The following is a 20,678-nucleotide window of genomic DNA, read 5'->3' on the forward strand; positions in this document are numbered from 1 at the left end:
AGTGGGTCCTAAATGGACAACATATAGTTCCCAGTCCTGCAAAGGCTTATGCGTGTGCTTAACTTTATATCTGGTGAGTAGCCCTATTGCTGTCCAGGAGCCTATACATGCTACCTTTAAAGTTAAGCATGTGCATAAGTCTGCAGGGGCAGGGCTAGAGATGGAATGCAGGCAAAAGCAAGTGGCAGTGCCGTATGTCTGAGCAGTTAGGAACAAGAGTCAGGAAAGGGTTAATGAAACAGAGAGGGTCTTAATTAGAACAGGCTGGAGACACCTGGCAGTGGGGGGGAGGGTCTTAATTGGGATTCCTGTGGTACACCTGAGGGGGTGGCTTTGAGGGCAGGCCTGTAAGGAAGGAAACCCTCAGGCTATGGAGGAGTGAGAGCGCCAGCCCCGAAGCAGAGAGGCCTGACGGTGAGGGAGCCCCACTGCCAGCCCCGAAGCAGAGAGGCCCTGGTGGTAGGTGGCTGAGGCTCTGGGCTTAGTGGGAAGCCTGAGGGAGGCTGGGAAGCCTACACAACCTGAGGTGACACAAAAACCTGGGACAGAGCCTGAAAATGAGCCAGCACGGAGCTGAGACATGCTGTGAGGAGCCTGAAATAAGGGACTGGGTTGCGGGGGGGAGTTAGAGTGAGAAATAGCTGAGCTAGTATTGACTGAGTGGTCTATGTTGCAGGGATGCCAGGGTGAGGGCCCCACGTCAGTGCGACTATGACTGTGGATGTATCTGTTTTGGAGGTAGGAGTTTGATACCCTGGAGGGGGGAGCCACAGTGCGTGACCTGCCTGGAGGGCTACGTTGTCAGAAGAGGAAGGGGACTCCCGGACGTCCAGCAGGAGCAACGGAGAGGTAGAAACGCTGCTTAGTCATGCCTGGCTGCTAGGGAGCGTTCTCACCAGCGGGTTGACCCTTGACATATATTTCGTTACTATGCGGGTGAGGGAGGACTCAGGTTTACAGGCTGTGTCAGAGAAATGGGAGCATTAGAGGAGTGACTCGAAGGAAGACGGGGAGGTCTGGTAGTAGGTTTGCCATCCCTGAGGTACGAGACAAACCCAAGAGCTCCAGGATGATCCTGAGTCCATCAAACTGGCTGGCTGGCAGCGTGTCCTGAGCCCCCTTACAGATTGCCTGGGACAGTTCTCTCAAACAAAGGGGCAGTCCTGGGGACACCTGGACAGGTGGCAGCCCTTGGCAGAGGGGCGAGAGGGGGAGTTTGCTAGCCGTCATATGGCTCGAAGTGAGCAAAGGGCCCCCCCCAAGCTGTTACTGCTCATTTGTGTTCTCTAAGTGGCTCCTCCACCCCTTGTGAAAATAAATACAATTCACTCTAAATATTTAACTGTAGAAATTAAATCAGTGGGTTTCTGGGAGTGAGGTAGCAACTGCATGTGTTCTGCCAGTGCTTCCCACAGATGCTGGGTCTACTTCTGGTTCCTTTAAAGTCAATAGGAGCATTGCCTTGGCAGCTATGGGAGCAAGACTGGGTTCATTGATCTGTCTTTTTGTCTGGGTGTACTGCACCTAGCACAACAGGACCCTGATTCAGGAGTGAGGCTCTCATGCACTATGGCACATCAGCAAGGCTGGCCCATGTTTATCTGCCTTATTTGTCTGGAATTCCTGGGCAAGAGCTGACTCTAAAAGATTTAAAACATTAAATTTGAAATGGCAAGTTCTGCCATATATATGTTACAGTTTCAAGGTATCTCCTCTCCTTCCTCTCAACTGCCCCATTGCATTTTGGCTAACACAGATCCAGACCTTCAAGGGACTAACTGGGGGGTCTGATTTACCCCTTATGCTTTTAAAGCCAGAATATCACTCCCTAAAAGCAAATAATATGAAATATCTGACAACACACCTGCTGGGATTCCCTCTTTCCACTCTGCTTTCCAAGAATGAAGTTTGACTTCGGCCTTAGTCACTCAGTTATCTTTAGCATACAGCAGTGCTACCCTGAGCTGATCAGACTTTAACATGGGGGGTGGATGCACAGCACACCACCGCTCCAAAGTTATACAAAACCCCTTTCCCTTTATATACATTACACATTTTATTGCATTGACTATACATTGCATTACACATTTTTGGATTAGCTTTGAAGAAGCCAATCCCTGTGCAGCCTGTGCTGACTATGCACTGTCCATGATTCGACTTCCTCTTTACCTCATCTTTCCTTTCTTATGTATCCCTCGTTTATCTAGTTCATCGTAAATAGTTCCCTGCGTGTTTTCCCTCTTATCTTAGTTGGCTCAGACATTCTGTCATCTTAGTCGACTGACCTATTCACTTACCTTATTTAGTACACATATTTTGTTTTCAACCTAATGATTTATTTCCTTCCCTAATCCTCTCTCCCAAAAAATGAGGCCACCCTGCATGTGTTAATTACTCATGTCAGGCCCAGGCCTCACCTGCCTTCCCCTGCTTTTTATATTAGCATTCATTTCGTTTGCATTATATTTCTGTCTTTCTGTGCTTTCTTTTTCAAGTTTATTACCTACATTTTCAAGAGCACGGTGGGTGGGGGTACTCATTTGAACCACTATTAATATTAGGCTTAAGGCATGAACCAGGTGGTGCACAGGACCGGCTCTAGGCACCAGCAAACCAAGCACGTGCTTGGGGCGGCACAATTCCAGGGGCAGCATTCCGGGTGGTTGTGTGTTTTGTTTTTTTCCTTGGAGCCACAAAAAACCTAGAGCCAGCCCTGGTGGTGCAAGCTCACCTCCTCTGATACAGCCCAGCATCGTATTTCTACTGCCTGAACAATATTATCCTCAACTGCTTGTTGGGCAATGGGCACCAATTGCTCCCTCTTTTCAGGCCAGGCTACAGCTACAACACCTACAGCTGGAACCCCTGACCTTTCCTGTGTAGAAATCTGTGATGTAGGTAGAGCAAAGGCATCTACACCAGAAACTTTAACTCCAATTTCACCCCTGCAGAGCATTTGATGGGGGTTTCACAACATGAAGCTTAACTATAGTTTGAGGAGTCCCAGTGTCTCTCCAGCCAATGAATGTCTCCTCACTGACTACCACCGGCTGCTCCCACTGGTGTCCTCCTGGTTCTGCACCCAGCATGATGCAGCCAGACATGTGGGCAGTGGTTTGGGATGTGAATGGTTCAGCAGGAACATATTACGCCATTGGCAGGCGTGTGTGTCTCTCCCTCTGGAGATTCAGTCACACAGTTAACTCTATGAGGTTGAGGTGCAGCTGGCCTTTCCAGCACCGCACTGGGCAAAGTGAGCAAAGTGGCTCCCAGCTCCCAATAACACATACATTTAATACAAGAAGGTCTTTCAAGGATATTGCAGGAAATTGCCATATTAATCACTATATATATATATATATATATATGTGTGGTGCTCAAAGTTCATGGTCTTCTCAAGTCGATTTCAGTGCAGATAGTTTCTGCCTGCTGTTGGCAGGAGGATGGCTGCTGCTAAGGAATAAATAATAAACTTAGACACCTCCACAGTTACAGAGGTTTGCACCTTCAAGGGGTATTTCTGAAGTAATTTGTTAACTTTTTAATATATGGGTTTTTTTTTTGCATATTTATTCCCCTGATTCAGCAAGATACTTAAGCATGTCCATAGCTCCAAGCACATGTATAATCCTGGGAGTACTGATGTTCTTGCGGTTAGGCACATGTTTAGGTATCTTGTTGTGACGTAATTAACCTGGTCAATTTTTCATATGCAACTCTGGAATTTTCCTTTTAATAGTGAAGTTTCAACTGTAACATGTCTAAGTTTTTGGCTTTGCTTTTTAAAAAATCCAGTCTTGAAAAGGCAGCAGTCTCTATTTTCAGATGGATCTATAAAGTTCCATTTTCTCTTAATTCTTTCTGCATTTATTACTATTTGTATCTGTTTCTGCTAGTTCTAGGTGCTGTACAAATGCAAGAGAAGGTACAGCCCCAGCCCAGAAAAGCTTACAAGCTAAAACCAATGTGTTCAAGAATGACTAAGCCAAGGCAAGGATGCCTTTTTTTTTTTAGCATGGCTGTTTATGATTTGTAGAAGGTGTCAGGGTGTATAAACTCTAATCTAGAGGCTGGCAGGGAGAGGGTTAACTCTCCCCAAGGACTAGCAGGATCACAGCTGCATGCCCTTACTGAAGGAATGGAGCTATCGGTCCATGGGAGATTGGGCTGCACCCAGCTGGAGTTAATTTCTCCCTTTTAAAAGCTTAGTGTGCAGCAGAAACTAGACTTTCTTTGTGGAAGAAAGTAATCTGGGGCAAAGTTGCCTTTGTGAATTACTAGTGTGTGGACTGTAAAAGGTCATCTATGGATTGACTTTGTTTGGAGATCTGGGGCCCTCTTTGAGCTTTCAGTTTAAACCTTTGGCAATGAGAGCCATTGCTTTCACTTGTTTGTTTTGTCTGAGCTCTGGGAAAGCTGCTTGCTCACCGGACCTGATACAGAAAACAGGGTATGTGCCAGATACAGCTATAGTTATACGAACAATCCCTGTGCTGAGATATAGCTCACATTAGATATTAGTGGAGCAGCACTTTGTGAAAAGGGCTAGCCCACCAATGGATGTCCTCAAGTAGTGCTTCTCCTGGTGAAGGAAAATATTTGCAACATAAATTAAGGGGAGCAGGATGTAAGTAAAGAGAATAAAAAGAAGTGTAATCAGTCTCAAACCTTCTACAGCCAGCCAATTAACAGAGAGGGGAGCGTGTCTCTGGGTCTGTGTAATAACCTGGATTAATTTTTCATTCTCTCTGTAAAACGGATGCTCTGGGAATCACAATCACTGCTAAATACCTGTTGTTAAGGGCCTGATCCTGAGAGGTGCTGAGCACCTGTAACTTTGCTGGAGTTGAGGGTGCCAGGAGTAGAGTGTGGGATGACAGTGTGAAAGCTGTCTGTTAGATTTTGGATTCCCATTAACTTCAGTCGAGATCAACTATTCAAATCCCCTCAGTACCTTTGAACATCTTGGCCTTAAACCCTTTACTCTCCATTTCAAAATAGTCTTTTGTTATTGTACTGTAACTCCATAGGCTGGTTTCTAGTCAACACTAGAGCTTGCTACATTTGAATTGTTTCCAAATATAAATCTAGGATTTTTTATATGTTTGACAAGACTTAAGAAGGAGATGTTGGATCTTATATAAAAAAAAATTCTACATAAATGCTTATTCTGGTATATACTAACTGGTCAGAATTGCTTCATTATGGTCCTCCTGTCTTCTAGATTCTAGTGCTCATCTGGCTGAGGAGCATGACTCATGTTTATTCAAGCTGTGTGTGTCTGAGTTAGGAAGCTGGAGTGAAGCTAACGAGTAGTTGCTGTCTATGCAAGGGTTCTCAACCAGAGATATGTAGAGGTCTTCCAGGGGGTACATCAACTCATCTAGATATTAGCTTGTTGTAAAACTAGGCAACATAAAAAGCATTAGCAAAGTTAATACAAACTAAAATTTTATACAATGACTTTTTATACTGCTCTATATACTATACGCTGAAATGTAAGAACAATATTTATATTCCAATTGTTTTATAATTCTGTGGTAAAAATGAGAGTAAGCAATTTTTCAGTAATATTGTGCTGTGACACTATTGTGTCTGATTTTGTAAGCAAGCAGTTTTAAGTGAGGTGAAGCTTGGGGGTACGCAAGACAAATCAGACTCCTGAATATAGTATAGAAAGGTTGAGAACCACTGGTCTATGGCACATCTGCTTGGGAATCAGACATAGCATTCACTTCCATACCATTCCTGCTGTCCCTTCAGAGAGGAGGGTATTATGCAGCTAGCGACAGAAGAGCCAATGGTGGCATGTCTCCTTTGGGGACCATGCTGCCTAGGCGGAGAGGGAAGGCTGGGAAGTGAAGCAGAAGATGCCAGTAGGTAGAGGCTGGAGCTCCATCTCCCCATGATATCTATGGGATTTGGAAAATGTATTTTCCACCTGCTGTCCCCCCTCCTCTTGCAAGTGCACACCAAGGAATATTGATCCAAAACCTTTTTAGAAAACACCTCCTAGAGTTTCCCAATCCTCCCCTCTCCTGCCTCAGGAAGCTGAAGTATGGCCCTTGCCATCTCCTCCGTGATACTGAACAGGGATCTGGCATATTAAGAGTAGCCACAGTGGGATGTAGAATAGCTGAGCTGAGTGCCAGGTTCCCAGGAGTATTCTGTCAGTAAGAACATAATCCAGAGCATCTTTAATAAGTGGAGACAATTCTCTTTCATAAACCTTGGATGACTAAAGCATCCACTCCTACACTCAGGGAGCATTCAGATGCTGGATGCATGATCTGAGTAATCTGCACTGGCTCTAACGAGGACATTAAAGCTTGCTGCTTGAAGGAGGGAGAACTTTGCCAGACTTAGCCAAAAGAAAATAGGTAGGTTTGGGCTGACAGTTGCTGAGATCTCCAGCTCCAAGTAAAAGGATTGTGATTGGGCAGCAAATGAACATACAGTTTCAGATGGATTCTTAACCCATTCCTGCCATTGTAGCTCTGCTCACAGGCTGCCCTTGAAACAAGAAATATTGTGTATTATTTGTGTTCCATTAGCACCTTTGTTGCCCCATTGTGCTAGGCACTGTTCAAACACCTAAAAAAAGACACACTTCCCCAAACTGTTCAGTCTAAATAGAAAAAGGAGACATTGGGAAATCTACAGATGGGGAAACTGAGGCAGAGATTAACGTGATCTTGGGCAAGGTCACTCAGGAAGTCTGTGGCAGAGCTAAGAGCTAAAGCCAGATCTCCTGAGTCCCAATCCACTGTCTCAACCACAAGGCCATTCTCCTTCATTGCTTTTTTACCTTAAGAGAGGATCACTTAGAGTATTTATAGAGTGTCCTTCACCCAGGCATAGCCAAGTACTTGACAAACTAATGTTGAGCCACACAACATACCCCAGAGCTGAGTATTATTGGAGCGGTTTGACGGATCAGGGAAACTGAGGCACACAAATTGAGTGACTTGCCCAAGGTTGCAAGCAGGCAGCATTAGGAATAGACACTAGAGATGCTGCTGCTGCAAAATACAGATAAATGCCACTGGCTTCAGTAAGAGGTGCAGACAGTATTCTTAAGGCAGGACTCATTGTCCTCTGTTCACTACTACTTACCGTTGAGGATCTGGGCCATGGTATTTAGACTTCTAAAAATCAAAGGAAGTTAGGAGCCTAAATGTGTTTGAGGATGTGGGCCAATCTTTCTGTACTCGGTAAAACTATGGAGGTACCTGGAGATAAGTCAGGTGCTATACTTTGCTTAATCTACTCTTCAGTCAACTGCTGTCTGTTGTGTTACTCCCTGAAATACCACACCATGTTTAAATCCCAGATTGCAAATTTAAAAAAAAAATAGAAACCCTGTGAAATCTGAAGAAAAAGTGTTATGGAAAGTCACAGTAGGAAAGGGAGGGAAAAATATTCTCGGATTTGAAATGTGTATTAGCAGCTAATGCCTCTAGTAATATGTCCCATAATTCTATAAGGTTGCTTCTTTTTTGATGATGATCTCCAGTAGGTCTGAATCTTGATATGCTTGTTTATGTGGTGAGTGAAGATTTATCTCAAAAGCTAATCAAAATGCATTTGAAGTCCCCTTCCCAAATGAAATGCAGATAGCACTGATCACTTATCAGTTTACTAATATAGCTAAATGCCTTTTCTACAAGGCTTAGAGACAATGCCTATGTAGCTGGTAAAGTTAACCCGATCAAAGCAAACAGTGCATCAGATGCTGTTTTCTCACTTAGTCCCACATAATTTATAAGCAGAGACACAGAGTTGTGAAACAAAATTACAACTTATCGCTTCCATTGTCTTCACTGAAGTTTGTCTCAGGCCCTTAATGACTAAAATAAGAGCCAGAAACATTTTAACAACATCTGGGAACTGGAAATCAAGGAGTTCTGAGTGCCTGCTTGCTTTTGTATTGCATATTCTTTACACTTATTTCTTGATGTATAAACAGTCTTTCCCTTCCCCTGGCATTCAATAATGGCACTAAACACATGTTTAAGGTTATGTATAAGTGGTGGCAAAATCAGAGCCCTGAATATGTTCTTGGTGAGAACCAGCTTCTGTATCTTTAATGGGAGTGAAGGGTGCTCAGGACCTTGCAGGTTTGCAAGCCTTGATTTCTGCCAGTCCCTGGAGTAGCAGTATGGATTTATTTTTGTGATGTGTGAACATAGGCAGTCAGAGCAGTATTAATTAATTAATCAAGGTGTTTTCTATGGATTTTTTTTCTTCTCCATCTTTCTTGAGCTTATAAAAGCTGCTGAAATCCAGTGACAGAGGTTGCACTTTCCAAATTGCATGTTGTTTCTTTTCCCAATTAAAAGATTTCTCTTAAATAAAGAAATTAACTAGCATCAATTGATTTAATACTAAGCAGGCCTAATGCTCCCCCATACCCCCACTGCAACTGACTTGACTATACAGAGCAAGATAAACACAGCTGATGGAACTAGGGTGGGGGAATGTAACTTTATTTAAAAGAATAACCTCATTCTTTAAGACAATGGCTATTGTTAGCATTCCAAACTGCTATTCTAACCGTCCCATAGAACCTCCCTTACTGTTAAGCTTGATTAAGCCAGTAACATATGGTGCCAGCAATGCTGATTATTAGTAAAAACTCTTAAAAATCATACCCTGGCTGGTGTTTATCTGGTAGTAACTTGTAGTGCAGTCTGATTCCCTTCTTCAGTTGACAGAGAGCAAAAATCTGCAATATTAACTAAATATAAATAGAATTAAAATGATGCTCGGAAGGGGAGGAAAATGACTCGGAGCCCAGATCTTCTAGAGGAAGGAACTGGGCTGTTCCTTATCTAGTCTGCTTGAGACTTGGGCTGATTCTGATCTTCTAATGTCCTGAAATCTCTTCATAGAGAAGGCCGGACGAAGAAGATGAAAACTCTCTAAAGAACTATGCAAACCATACAAGACACACAAGCCGTTAGCATGCACTTGTTTCCTTTGCTAGACTTCACCAATCACCACTCATGTCGGTAATGGTCTATCCCAATACTTATCTGTATGGTGGATCTACCTCGTAAGCTCATTGGAGTAGGGATTTTTTTTTTTAAACTTTGTTTTCACAAAGCACTTAGCCCAATTAGGCACCAATATAACAAGTGAATATATGTAGCTGTCCTAGGCACCTATCTTTATCTAAGCACTATCTGCAACAGGGGTCCCCAACGCGGTGCCCGCAGGTGCAATGGCGCCTGCCAGGGTGTCTAAGTGCGCCCGCGTACTGGCCGGTGGACGAGCATCCGCTGGAATGATGCTGAGAAGCAGCGTTATCCAGAGGCGTCACTGCTGAAATGCCACCGATTTTCGGCATCATTTCAGCGGTGACGCCTATTGACTTTGCTGCTTGTTGACGGCATTTTGGCGGATGCTCGTCCGCCTCCACGGTCCTCTGTGGCTCGTCGTCTGGCACCCGCCAGACGAAAAAGGTTGGGGACTGATCTGCAAGAACACCTTGGAACAAGCTATTTGGAATAGAACCGAACCTGGGTCAGAAATTCCACGAGAACAATCAGAAAATGATCAATGAGGAACTGGGTCCTGATGTGAATCTCACTGAAGTCAATGGGTGGACGGGGAGAGATGGGTGTTGAGTGTGCATGTAATGCAGGATCAGGCTCTAACGGTCCCAATGAGATTTGGTGGCTCTTGGCCCCTCGTGGAGGAAGCAGAGAAGAGGAGAGTGGGTATTGCTTGAAAACACTCTACAGGTTCCATTTGTAATCAGCAGGCCAAGGCGCTTACAAAAGAGCAGCAAGAATAAATTCACAGCACACTGAACACCCCAACTTGCTCCCTTTGAAGACCATGGCAAAACTCCCACTGATTTAAACAAAAATGGGTTCAAAGCCTGAGGCAGCTGTGATGCTTGTATAAGAGATTTTCATGCTGCAGCCTTTTGGAGAGGGGGTAGGGGGCGGCAGACGATCCTCTAATACAATTTAAATGTTCAAATAGCAGTAGGGCCAGGCTTATTTTGGCAATCCCATATGTATTACTTGAGAACAAATGAACTTGGCTGTTCAGAAGGACATCTGATAAGAGCAAAGTGAGAAGAATAGCTGTAAGAGAGTTTTCTGCACTCTGCTGCCAAGATGGATTATGCATCAATGCCTGTGCATAATTACCAGTGTAAGACTAGCAAAGGTCTGCCCTCCAATATCAGCCCCTGCATGCTATTGTGGCACAAACCCTGAGGCAGGGATTTATCAATCAGCACATCTCAGCTGAGTAAGAAGGGTGCAGCGGATTAGTTTTTTTCCTCAGTGCACCCATACCGCCATCTGTACATTAAGCAATAGGTTATGCTGCCCACAAGAGAGCACAGATGACGTCCCTCTCTATGCTACCCCAACTCACCGTAAAAGAAGCTGTGCAGCAGTCCTGCAAAGCGCAACAAATACTTTGACCAACAAAGTCACTTTTTGGGCTGAAAGTCAGCAAAAACTGGGTTCTGGCAAGGGGCCAGAGAAGGAGAACTTCCCAAGCTGCCACTTCTGAAAATCCAGTGGCCCCTGCTGGCCCCAGGGCTTGAGAAAAGCATGACAATGTGACCCCTAGTGGATCAAAACAAGGAGGCACATAATCTCTTTCTCTTCCCCCCATGCCCCCAATTTTAGTGTGATTGGTTTTTTTTTCTTTTTTTTAAATCTCACAAGTTTTAAGCTAATCTCACTGCAAGGTCCTGAGCACCCTTCACTCCCAGTAAAGATACAGGAGCTGGTTCTCACCAAGAACATATTCAAATGACTAAGGCTCTGATTTTGCCACCACTTACATTCATACATAACCTTAAATGTATGTAGTGCCATTATTGAATGCCGAGGAAGGAAAAGACTGTTTATACATTAAGAAATAAGTGTAAAGAATATGCAATACAAAAGCAAGCAGGCACTCAGAACTCCTTGATTTCCAGTTCCCAGATGTTGTTAAAATGTTTCTGGCTCTTATTTTAGTCATTAAGGGCCTGAACCAAACTTCAATGAAAGTGATTAAGTAAAGTTGTAATTTTGTTTCAAACTGTGTCTCTGCTTATAAATTTTATGTGGGACTAAGCGAGAAAACGAGCATCTGATGCACAGTTTGGTTTGGTCAGGTTAACTTAACCAGCTACGTAGGGACCTTGCTCATGATTTTTGAATGTTTGTGGTTGGTAATACTAGTGTGTTAATGTGTGATTTATTGCCAGTATTGTATAGCTGGTTATAGAACCATCTATCTTTACCATCTAGCATTAATCAGTGAAGTGCTTTGGGATCCTTTAAAATAAAATACACTAGGGGTGAAATTTGCCCCTGGGCAGTGGACCAATTTGAGGCCTAGGCCTCATTGAAGCCTTAATTTGAGGGCTTAAGTGATACATAGGCCTTTACTGACAGCCTGCCCAGGGCTGAATTTCACCCTGGCTGAATGTGAACTGCCATCCTGTGACTGTCTGATATGGATTCTTTCTTAACATGCTATTCTACATTTACATTACTTGCCTCTCCATGTGGCAGAGTGTTCTGAGCGTAAGTCTCCTGAATGCCAACCCTAGCTTTCACTTCCTTCTGTGGTTTTGGAATATTATTACTATTATTTAGTGCTCAGGCATCTGTCATGGATCAGCATCCTTTTGTGCTAGGCGCTGTTCAAAAAGACTCAATTTCCCTATCTGTAAAATGGGAACAGGATTACATTAATAACTCCACAGGCATATCATGAGGATTAGTTGACATCTGTGAAGTGATTTGAAGGCTAAAAGCACAAAATAAGTGCTATAATCTTTCAGTTATAACGGTTTGATTTTTGCTTTGCTTTTCCATCTTGGCAGATACCCATGAAAACAACTGCTAGCTTGATAGGGTGTTCGCTCTTGCTTGGTTTGAAATTTCCCTATGATTTGCTGAGCAAATAGTGCTGCTGCTTCAGTCACTTTCATCTCTTTCTCAATGGCGCTTCTTGCTATGTGCTTCCTCTTTAATGGGAGGGAGGTACCGCCGGCCACACCCTCTCAGTGGGACAGGCATGTGCATGTCACTCCTGATCTACACCTTCAACCCTGAGGAAGCAGAATGTCATCTCTGGAAGCTAGTGAAACTACAAACAATGGGGTCTCACGAGGAGGCTGAGTCCTTAATCATGTCTTAATTGTATCTCTGCAGCACTATTGCATCAGCTTGTTTAACAGACCCTCTAGACAATTTACTTTACAAATTACAGCCTACTTAGCCAGAATTCTGCAGCTAGAATGCTAACTTACTCAAAACCCACACAGTCTGTTACATCAGTCTTGGCACCTAGGGAAGTTTTTAATTAAGGGTGAGATTTTTCTCTCCCTTGTGCGGCTCTCTTTGACTGTGCTCATAGCTATAGCCGTGAAATTATTTATTTATTTGTTATTCCCTTCCCAAAGATGAACAGAATGGGTATTGAAATAACCATTAAGCCTATATACCTCCCGATAATATGAAAGGAACTGGTGAATAAACTGAGAATCGGAGCTGCTTGATAAAAGGATAAGTACAAAAGGTGGTGTTCTTCCAGTGTGCCTCAGCATATATGAGTGTTACAATGATGATTGCCTATTATCAGGAGGAGAGTGTGAACGGGTTGGCGGGGTTGTCTCCTAAAGGCTCAAAGTGGGGATCAGATAAACTCTCCCCCACCAAGAGAAAAAGTCCTTAGACTATAATAGGGTGACACTAGGAAGGTTCTATGGGAACTACTGTAAAATCTTGTGGAAATTAATATTACCTGGCTCTTGTACATTGGTATTCATCCTTAGATATCCAAGTGCTTTAGTAAGGAGGAAAGTATCGTTATATCCATTTTACAGATGGAGAAACTGAGGCATGAGGAGGTGAAACAACTTGCCCAGGTTCACCCAGAAAACCAGTGGCAGAGTTGGGAATAGAATCCCTGGTCTCCTGAGATCCAGTCTGTAGCCATTGGACAACCCTGCCTTCAGAACAGAGAATGAATTATGAGAACCCTCTTCTTGAATTCTTTAGCATGGGTTAGAAACCAACACAGTATGAATGGTGAATGTTTGTAACTTGCACATGATCACCAAACCAAGAACTGTTTGCTAAAGACATTTTTCAAATTTGAATGCACTGAAGAATTTCATCAGGTATTTGGGGATTGCTTACAGACTGCAAAAACAAAGGTGAAATTCATTAAATGAATAATCCCCTCTGAGCTAATGTCGTATGTTCACAATTCATCTGGGGGATGATTTTCAAAGCCATTGACTCTCAGTAGGACTTGGGTGCTTTGGAAAAATCTCAGCCACCCACAACTCTTTGCAGCACATCAATTTTCAAAGACTAAAATAGGCTAATGTATAAAATACCAGGAAGGTCAGACCAACTGATTGTTCCTTTGGCACCCATTCTTTCCCTCTTGTAATCAGGCCTGTTAAATATTAACTAGCCGTCTCCGATTTTCTTAAATGACTCTGCATGCACTTATTATGATCTGTTCTGTCACTGATCTTTCCCAACATACCATTTTGTTACGGACATACAACCCAGCTCCGGAAGGAAGGATTCCTAGCAACGCTTTTAGGCACTAAAACAATGTTTTGGAAAATCAGGCTGCCTTCATAGAAAATAACATTGGGAAGCTGTCAAACTTTGTCAGGTGGAAAAAAGAGCTGCCTTGGGGTCCTTAAGTGAAATCAAGGCGCTCTGCCATTTATCTTTGTCTTCCTCTTTTAATGGAAAAGTCAGAAAGGGCTTGATAAAGCAGAACTAATGGTAGTAATATTGGAGGTTATGGTATCCAGGTTATGCTTCATCCCAACGGGGAAGGGAAACTGGAGTTCTTCCTTACTGAAAGATGAGGCAATGAGAGACATCAGGCAGGGTGACTGTAAGAGCAAACAAACCCGTAAATTGCTCCAGAGGTTTGGGTCCCTGATTTTTTAAATTGGAGTGGGGATGGATTGATCCTGCTGGATTTTCTATACATCAGTATAATTTAGATCTGTGATCAATGTCTCTTTATTTTTTAAACAGTGTTGCCAACCCTCTGGATTTCATAGTGAGTGTCTCAGTACTTGTTTTTTTGTTGTTGTTTATGACCCCAGCTTGGGCTTTCTTGCTTTGAAAATTTCAGCTTTTCATTTAAAAACAACCAAACAAAAAACACAACCCAGATATTTTTAACCTTCCTGGAAGGGTCAAAATCCAAATAAGTGTAATATTTGGGTTAAAAATCCTGAGACCTAAAACAAACAAACAAAAACCTTTTTGGGGGAAGCAGGTGTCCTCATTCATGAATTTTTTGAAGGCTTGGGGTTGGCAAGATGGTGTCTATATCAAAGTTTCTGCTGAGTGTTTTCTTACAGCTTCCTCCATTTCATAAGCGCATCCCCAGAGTGGGTCTTCCCAACAGTTCCTTAGCATGTTTAAGTTGTTCTTGCTGTCCTGATCTGAACAGGGGACTGGGCCTCTTGCTCTTAAAAACCTCTGTCTGTGGGACTCCCACACAAAAGGAAGTCATGACTATAAATGCATAAGCTCTGTGGATGTTCCTTTAAGGTTTGGGGCCGGTCTGTGGTATGATCCTATTTGTGTCTGCGGACTAGTGATTCTTCCCGAGCTGAGCCTGTTCCTTTCTCCCCTTTAGAAGTGAAGATTCTTTGCTTTACATTGTGCAAATCCCTCACTTGTTGTCATTAAGGATTTAGTCATAGAGTTTAAGCCCAGAAGGGATCACTAGATCTAGTCTGTAGCACTCACATGCTAAACCCAACCACTAAAACAAGACCAAAATATTACAACCCACAGGAGGCTAGACTAGACTATTCTGTGCCACAGGCAGAGAATAGACAAGACTGAGGTGCATTTGTAAACCGTGTGGAGGACAACCACAATCCTGATTAAAATAGATGGATTCTGCAGCAAACTCACATGGCAACAAAGGAATTGAAGCAACAAGTGATGATTCACAAGGCCCCACTTAGATCCTTTGATTTCATTATTCCAACTCTGCCTTTGCCCATTTCTATTACATTTCCAGTCTCCATCTCCCCCTGCCACAGCAGCTGCCAGAGCAGGAGGGCTCTGCAGTTGGATGAGTACCTGTACTGTTCTCTCTTGCATACAACATCCACCTTGAGAAGGCTTCAAGACTGATTGTATTACTGATCAGCATAACCCTGCTCCTGTTCTTATTGAAGTCAATGGGCACTTTGCCATCTAATTCAGTGGGAACAGAATTGTACTGCATACACGTATTCTGTTAGGCCAGGGACTAAAAGTCTATTTATCTCTCTTTGTTAGATTGCAACATGTATCAGAGGCAGCATCCTTCAGCTCAAAGCACAGGGAGAACTCCTTGGTGAGGATGTGGGTAAAGAACACTGAACTGGTTCAAGATTGATCCTACTCCAGCGATTGCTCCTGAAAATTATCATTGAAATTGGATTCAACCGAAGTTAATGGGGCATTTTCCATGGGGAAGGACAGCTGGATTGGCCCATTAATGGGAGATTGCATTTCTCCACTGAGGCACTAGTGGGTAGAATTCACTGGTCTGTGTTTATGCAGGAGGATAGACAAGGTGAGCATGAGGGTCCCTTGTGGCTTTAAATATCGGCACTGGTTGGTTGGTTGTTTTTAAACCAGAAGCCCTGATTCTCCAGGCTGGCTGTACAGTGTTTGGTGCGAGAGATGGTGGGCATTTTACACCACGCTTCCTGCTCTACAGCTCTAGGGCTGGTTGACTCTAAGCATAAGTTAGTGCAGCCTCAGAACTTGCGGTTCCTTGAGGTCTTTCTAGATACTGGAAATGGGCAGAGCTAGTAACAACCTGGCCATGCCTCTGGCCTCCCCCAGATGCTGTAGCACCCGTCGCTGGCTTGGTGTGTAAGGTCTTTGGGTCAATTCCTCTAACTGTTTTACCTTCTGTTGTTCACCAGCCCTATCTCTCCGGCTTATTTTTTGTTCCCTTTCCATTGGCAGAGCAGCTACTCTCCTCTGGGACCCCGGGCAAAGCTTTGCTCTAAGTATTATTTTCAGCTTTTCAATCTCCTGTTACACGGTCACGGGTGATCTATTAATATAAAACTTCTCTTGAGTGATTTAACACTGTGGTGCCTAAAGCTGCTCCCTCTGGGTCTGCTACGACCCCTTTTGCCCCTCCATTGGTACAAAGGACCATGAGTTGGCCACTAGAGACTTTCTCTTTCCAGGTCAGATTGGGTTGTGCTGCACTTTCTAGTGGGCAGCTGACGTGCTGCAATTGGCTGAGAGCAACCCAGTGAGCAGGGGATTCGCATCTGGTGCTAGACAGGAGTAGTGGGGCCTTGAGCAGCAGCCTCCAGGTCCCCTCACTTACCGGGCTCTTTTTCAGGCCTACGGGTTACTCCAGGGCCCAGGAAAAACTGCTCCTCTTCCTGCTGAGAGCCACCACTCTCTCAGGACCGTGCCCTGTTGCAGGAGGCGGGAGCGTGGACCAATGTGGCTCGGGGCGGGGGATGATCTGAGAACCTGTCTGAGGGAGGTGAGCCGGTGCAGAGGGTCCGGTGCAGTTTAGGATTCTCACGAGTATGTTTACTAAGTGGCGTCGCGCCATCACTGGTGGTTTCAATACGTGCTATGATTGGTAGAATTGTGGCATCGGTGATGCCACGATTACAAAAATGCTGCTATTATAAATTTGCCACCCCAGGCCTAGGCCTTGTTGGCGGAAGCGATAATTCGCTGCTGCCTAGAACCTCTCATATTTCGTCTTAAGACAATGACCTGGTAAATTGGTTACAAAGTAAAAACAGCAGAATATATAGATGAAGTGGGTGGCAGTATGGGCCAGTGGATAGGGGACAGGATTGGAAGCCAGGAAACCTGGACTCTGACTCACTGTGTAACCTTGAATAATTCATTGTAGCCTCTTTGGGCACCAGTTTCTCCATCTGCCTCTGAGATCTACAAATTAAAAGTCCTTATCTAAGTGAAAATTTATTATCAGCGACACATTCACTGCTGTTCAACCAGCACATGATCTTGAGTATGGATTAGGATGGATCTGGGGGAATCCCTTCTAGAAAATCAATAGGGGAATTCAGTAATGCCATTAGTACTTATGAGCCAGGTCATTTGATGGAACAGTTACATTTAATGTGAGTAATTTTGATCCATTTTCCTGGGAGTGGAGGGAGAGAAGGCAAAAGCTGTTTGTTTAAAAGGGTGTGTGTGGGGGAACTTCTTTAAGCCTTCTAAGATTGCTAAGAGAGCTCGGTCCATGGCAGGATACTAAATTATCCTCACCTTTGTGTGAAGGACTCAACTAGAGAGAGGCTAGTCTGCTAAACTCCTGGTGTTGATGTATAACAAAAAGTTGATTCACTTGTGCATCAAAGGAGAGATTAAAAAAATACAGGAGAAAACTGAACAATTAAAAAGCTGCTGATCAGTACAATTAGGGGAGGCTCAAAGACTATTTATTCAAAAGACTATTCAAGCAGACTAAGGCCTAACCTGCAGTGGAGACTTCCTCAGACTTCAGCCAATAGTGGAAATAAGTCCCAATTTAATAATCAAAACAGGGTTTAAGTGGAGCATGTATCTTGTGCTGGCTGTTTGCAGGGGGATGAATGTCACCAATGACTTTTTGTGGGTTAAAAGTGGTGGGGTCAAACTAGAAGGCAATGGGTCAAATTCTGCCTGCACTTACGCCCCTGCCACTCTGCTGACTTCAGCGAGGTTTCGTGGGCATAAAAGAAGGCAAGGCCTGGGGTTAATGCTGCTTGTGGTGAAAAGGAAGAAGAGGACTATCGCTGTGGGCCCATCTTGTTTTGCATGCTGCTATCTGCCTTCATAATGATCTTTATGATAAATGGACTCTTCCAGTAAACCGATTGGTCATGCATTTTCAAGCACTTGTTAAAATCAGCCAGTGTTTACACTTTATTTTTGTTCCTTTTTGCCCTGTTTAACTGGTGCTGGTCCTAGTGCGACCTGTTCTGATCAGATATTATCCCACAGAGCTAGCCTGTCAGTTCCTGAGCCCTCTTCCCTAGGAGGTGGTTTGTTTAAACTGGTACAAGCCTGAAGTCATTTGTGAGTCACTAGCATAGGTTCCAAAGTTGCTAGTGGTACAGACCTTGTAACTAGCTACTTATCTGAATGCCCGTTTCCCCTCCGGTAACGCAGACCCCTCTGCTCGTCTAGTCATCTTTTAGAATTCTGTCGGCCTGTGGCATAGTGATGCTGGAACATCCTCAGGAAATAATCATTTGGGCAGATCTCGTAACCAGTACTTCATGTGAAACAGCAGAGGGGAAACTGTGGCTTTGGGCCAATCTTCCAGCTGGGTTCTATCACCCATGGGTGAATGAAGGTAAACCATCAGCTTAGACACACTCCAGGGCTCTGGGGTTCAGAATTCCTGGAGTGTGTCTATTTTCCTGCTCTGCCTTCTGACCTTGGACAAGTCACTCTACCCCTCTGGGCTTTTAAATGTTGATCTCAGTGGCATTTATTGTGACTGACTGTGTCATTGCACCCTTCATTTTGCACCTACAGGCTTTGTGCCAAGACGAGCTCAGTCAGTCGCTGGAAGCGTACGTGCTGACTTTTGGTTTTGCTGGTGGGTGCCCCAACCTGTCTCTGCCCTCACTCTGCCCCACTCCACCTCTTCCTGCCCCCCTCCCCTTAGGTCCTCTCCCCTGAGCACCTCCTGCCCCCTCCTGCCTTGAAGGCGAGAGGGGTGTGTGTGTGTGTGCGCGCGCGGGGACAGGTGCTCAGCCTCCCCTCAAAACTGGCAATTTTCAGCATGTTTATACACTTCTTTCGTAGTCTGTTATTGAATGTCTATCACTGGCACCTTAATGTAATCATTAAAACAGTAATGAAATATATCATTACATTTATCATGAATTACTGTATATTAAAATCATTACACTCAGCTACAAGCTGTCTTCACCAACATCCCCATGTAAAGACATTGAATTTGCTCTGGGCTTCACACCTGCTTAGGGCCTGTTTGGGAGCTGAGGGCCACTGATGGCTGTGGGAAGAAGGTGGATGGGAGGGACGAGCAGTGGGGAGTCTTTACCCCTCTTCCTTCTTCTTCTCCCTTCCTCTGGCTCTCCCTGCCCCTTTCCTTTTCTCTTGTTTCTTCTTTAAGTCCTTGCTCCCCTTTCTGATGTTTTCCCCCTTATTTCTTCCCACCCATGTCCCATCTCTCTCTGCTCCCCACCTCCTGGGTGCTCTGGCTGGTGGCTGCTCCCACCCACACTCAGGGGAAGAGGAGGTTCTCCTTCCTTGGGTAGGAAGGTTGCCTAGTAGTTAAGGCACAGGCCTCAGGCTCAGGTGTTCTGGGTTTGATTCTCGGCTCTGCCAGAGACTCCCTGCTTAGCCTTGGGGAAAGTCACTTCACCTCTGTGTGCCCTAGATCCCACCTGCCCAATGGGGCCAATACTGACCTTGCCTCCTTGGCTAAATCCAGTCATGGCTGTGTGATGATGATGATGGAAATGGAGATGCCAGCGTGGGTAGATTTGGGCTGAATTCACCACAGCCTGAGAGAGAGCCAGCACCGCACAGGGGGCAACGAGGGAGAGAGGGGCTCCGGCCAGCTCCGCACAGAGGGGGATCGGGACTTCAGCCCTGCTGCTTCTGCCACAAGGGTGGCTGGGGCTCCTGAGCCAGGGACTTCAGCCCCACATCTTCTGCCAGGGTCCAGGGCTCTTCCCCCTTTCCCTCCTCTCCCCCTCCCCCCCAAGCATGGCGCCTGCCGGGCTCCCTTGGGTCCCCTGATGCCTGCTGTGGCCGGAGTCAAGCCTGGCTGGCAGGGAGCAGCCATACAGGTGGACGCCATGGCCATCAGCCCAAGAGGTGTGGGGTGTGAGCAGGGGCTGGCTGTGCTGCTGCTGATAGCCCAGCACTCCCGCCCATGCCTAACCCTAAGGCTTTTTTGTGAGACGACTCACTCAGCCTCTGCCGGAGCAGGGAGGCAGGAAACAGTTGATCTGAGCCTGCCTGCCAAACAGCTGTTCGCAGATGCGCGCAGGCTACCAGCAGGAAACAGCTCATCTGCCAAGGCACCCGCAAAACAATTGATCCTTAGCTGCCAAGGGGCTGGTCATCCCAGTGGGTGCTGAGCACCCCCTATTTTTTTTTCCCCTGTGAGTGCTCCAACCCTAGAGCACCCATGGAGTTGGCGCCTATGGCTGGAAGACTTTCCAAACAACTTGCCTGCTTTGGGACTGCCTGTGCCTTTGTGGTGAGCTCTCTAGGGCAAAAAGACTCACAATGTTGACTCTCATTCGATTTGTGATCCACTCTAACTCCCAGATCCTCTTCAGCAGGACTACCGCCTAGCCAGTGATTCCTCACTTTGTAATTGTGCTTCTGATTTTTTTTCCTTCCTAAGTGTAGTATTTTGCATTTATAGTTATTGCTCTGAAATCAACAAGATGAAATTCAATTCTCCAATATCTCAGTCATTTTGAATTCTAATCCTGTCCTCTAAAGTGGCTGCAGCCCCTCTCAGCTTGATCTTGCCTGTACATTTTATAAGCATGCTCTTCACTCCATTATTCAAGTCAATAATGAAAATATTGAATAGTATTGGACCTAGGACTGACCCCCTGCAAAGCCCCACTAGAAACACCATCCCAGTTTGACAGTGAACCATTAATGATT

At 44.8% G+C, this 20,678-nt stretch overlaps 1 protein-coding gene across 6 annotated transcripts in view; it reads left to right on the plus strand.

Annotated features, from left to right (window-relative positions):
• Positions 1–352: 352 nt before the first annotated feature.
• The window catches only part of PITPNM3 (PITPNM family member 3), a 363,555-nt gene continuing 343,229 nt past the window's right edge, over positions 353–20,678 (plus strand). For 3 of the 6 annotated variants that reach the window (XM_044993502.1, XM_044993506.1, XM_044993504.1), the window contains exon 1: positions 4,252–4,450. The gene's annotated coding sequence lies outside the window, so the exon portion shown is untranslated. Of the gene's footprint in view, positions 460–676; positions 850–4,251; positions 4,451–20,678 lie in introns of those variants that run through there. The other 3 variants (XM_044993503.1, XM_044993507.1, XM_044993505.1) reach the window with 2 other exon arrangements.

Source organism: Mauremys mutica, chromosome 19, assembly GCF_020497125.1.
Source record: "Mauremys mutica isolate MM-2020 ecotype Southern chromosome 19, ASM2049712v1, whole genome shotgun sequence".
In the NCBI taxonomy this organism is placed as follows: Eukaryota; Metazoa; Chordata; order Testudines; family Geoemydidae; genus Mauremys; species Mauremys mutica.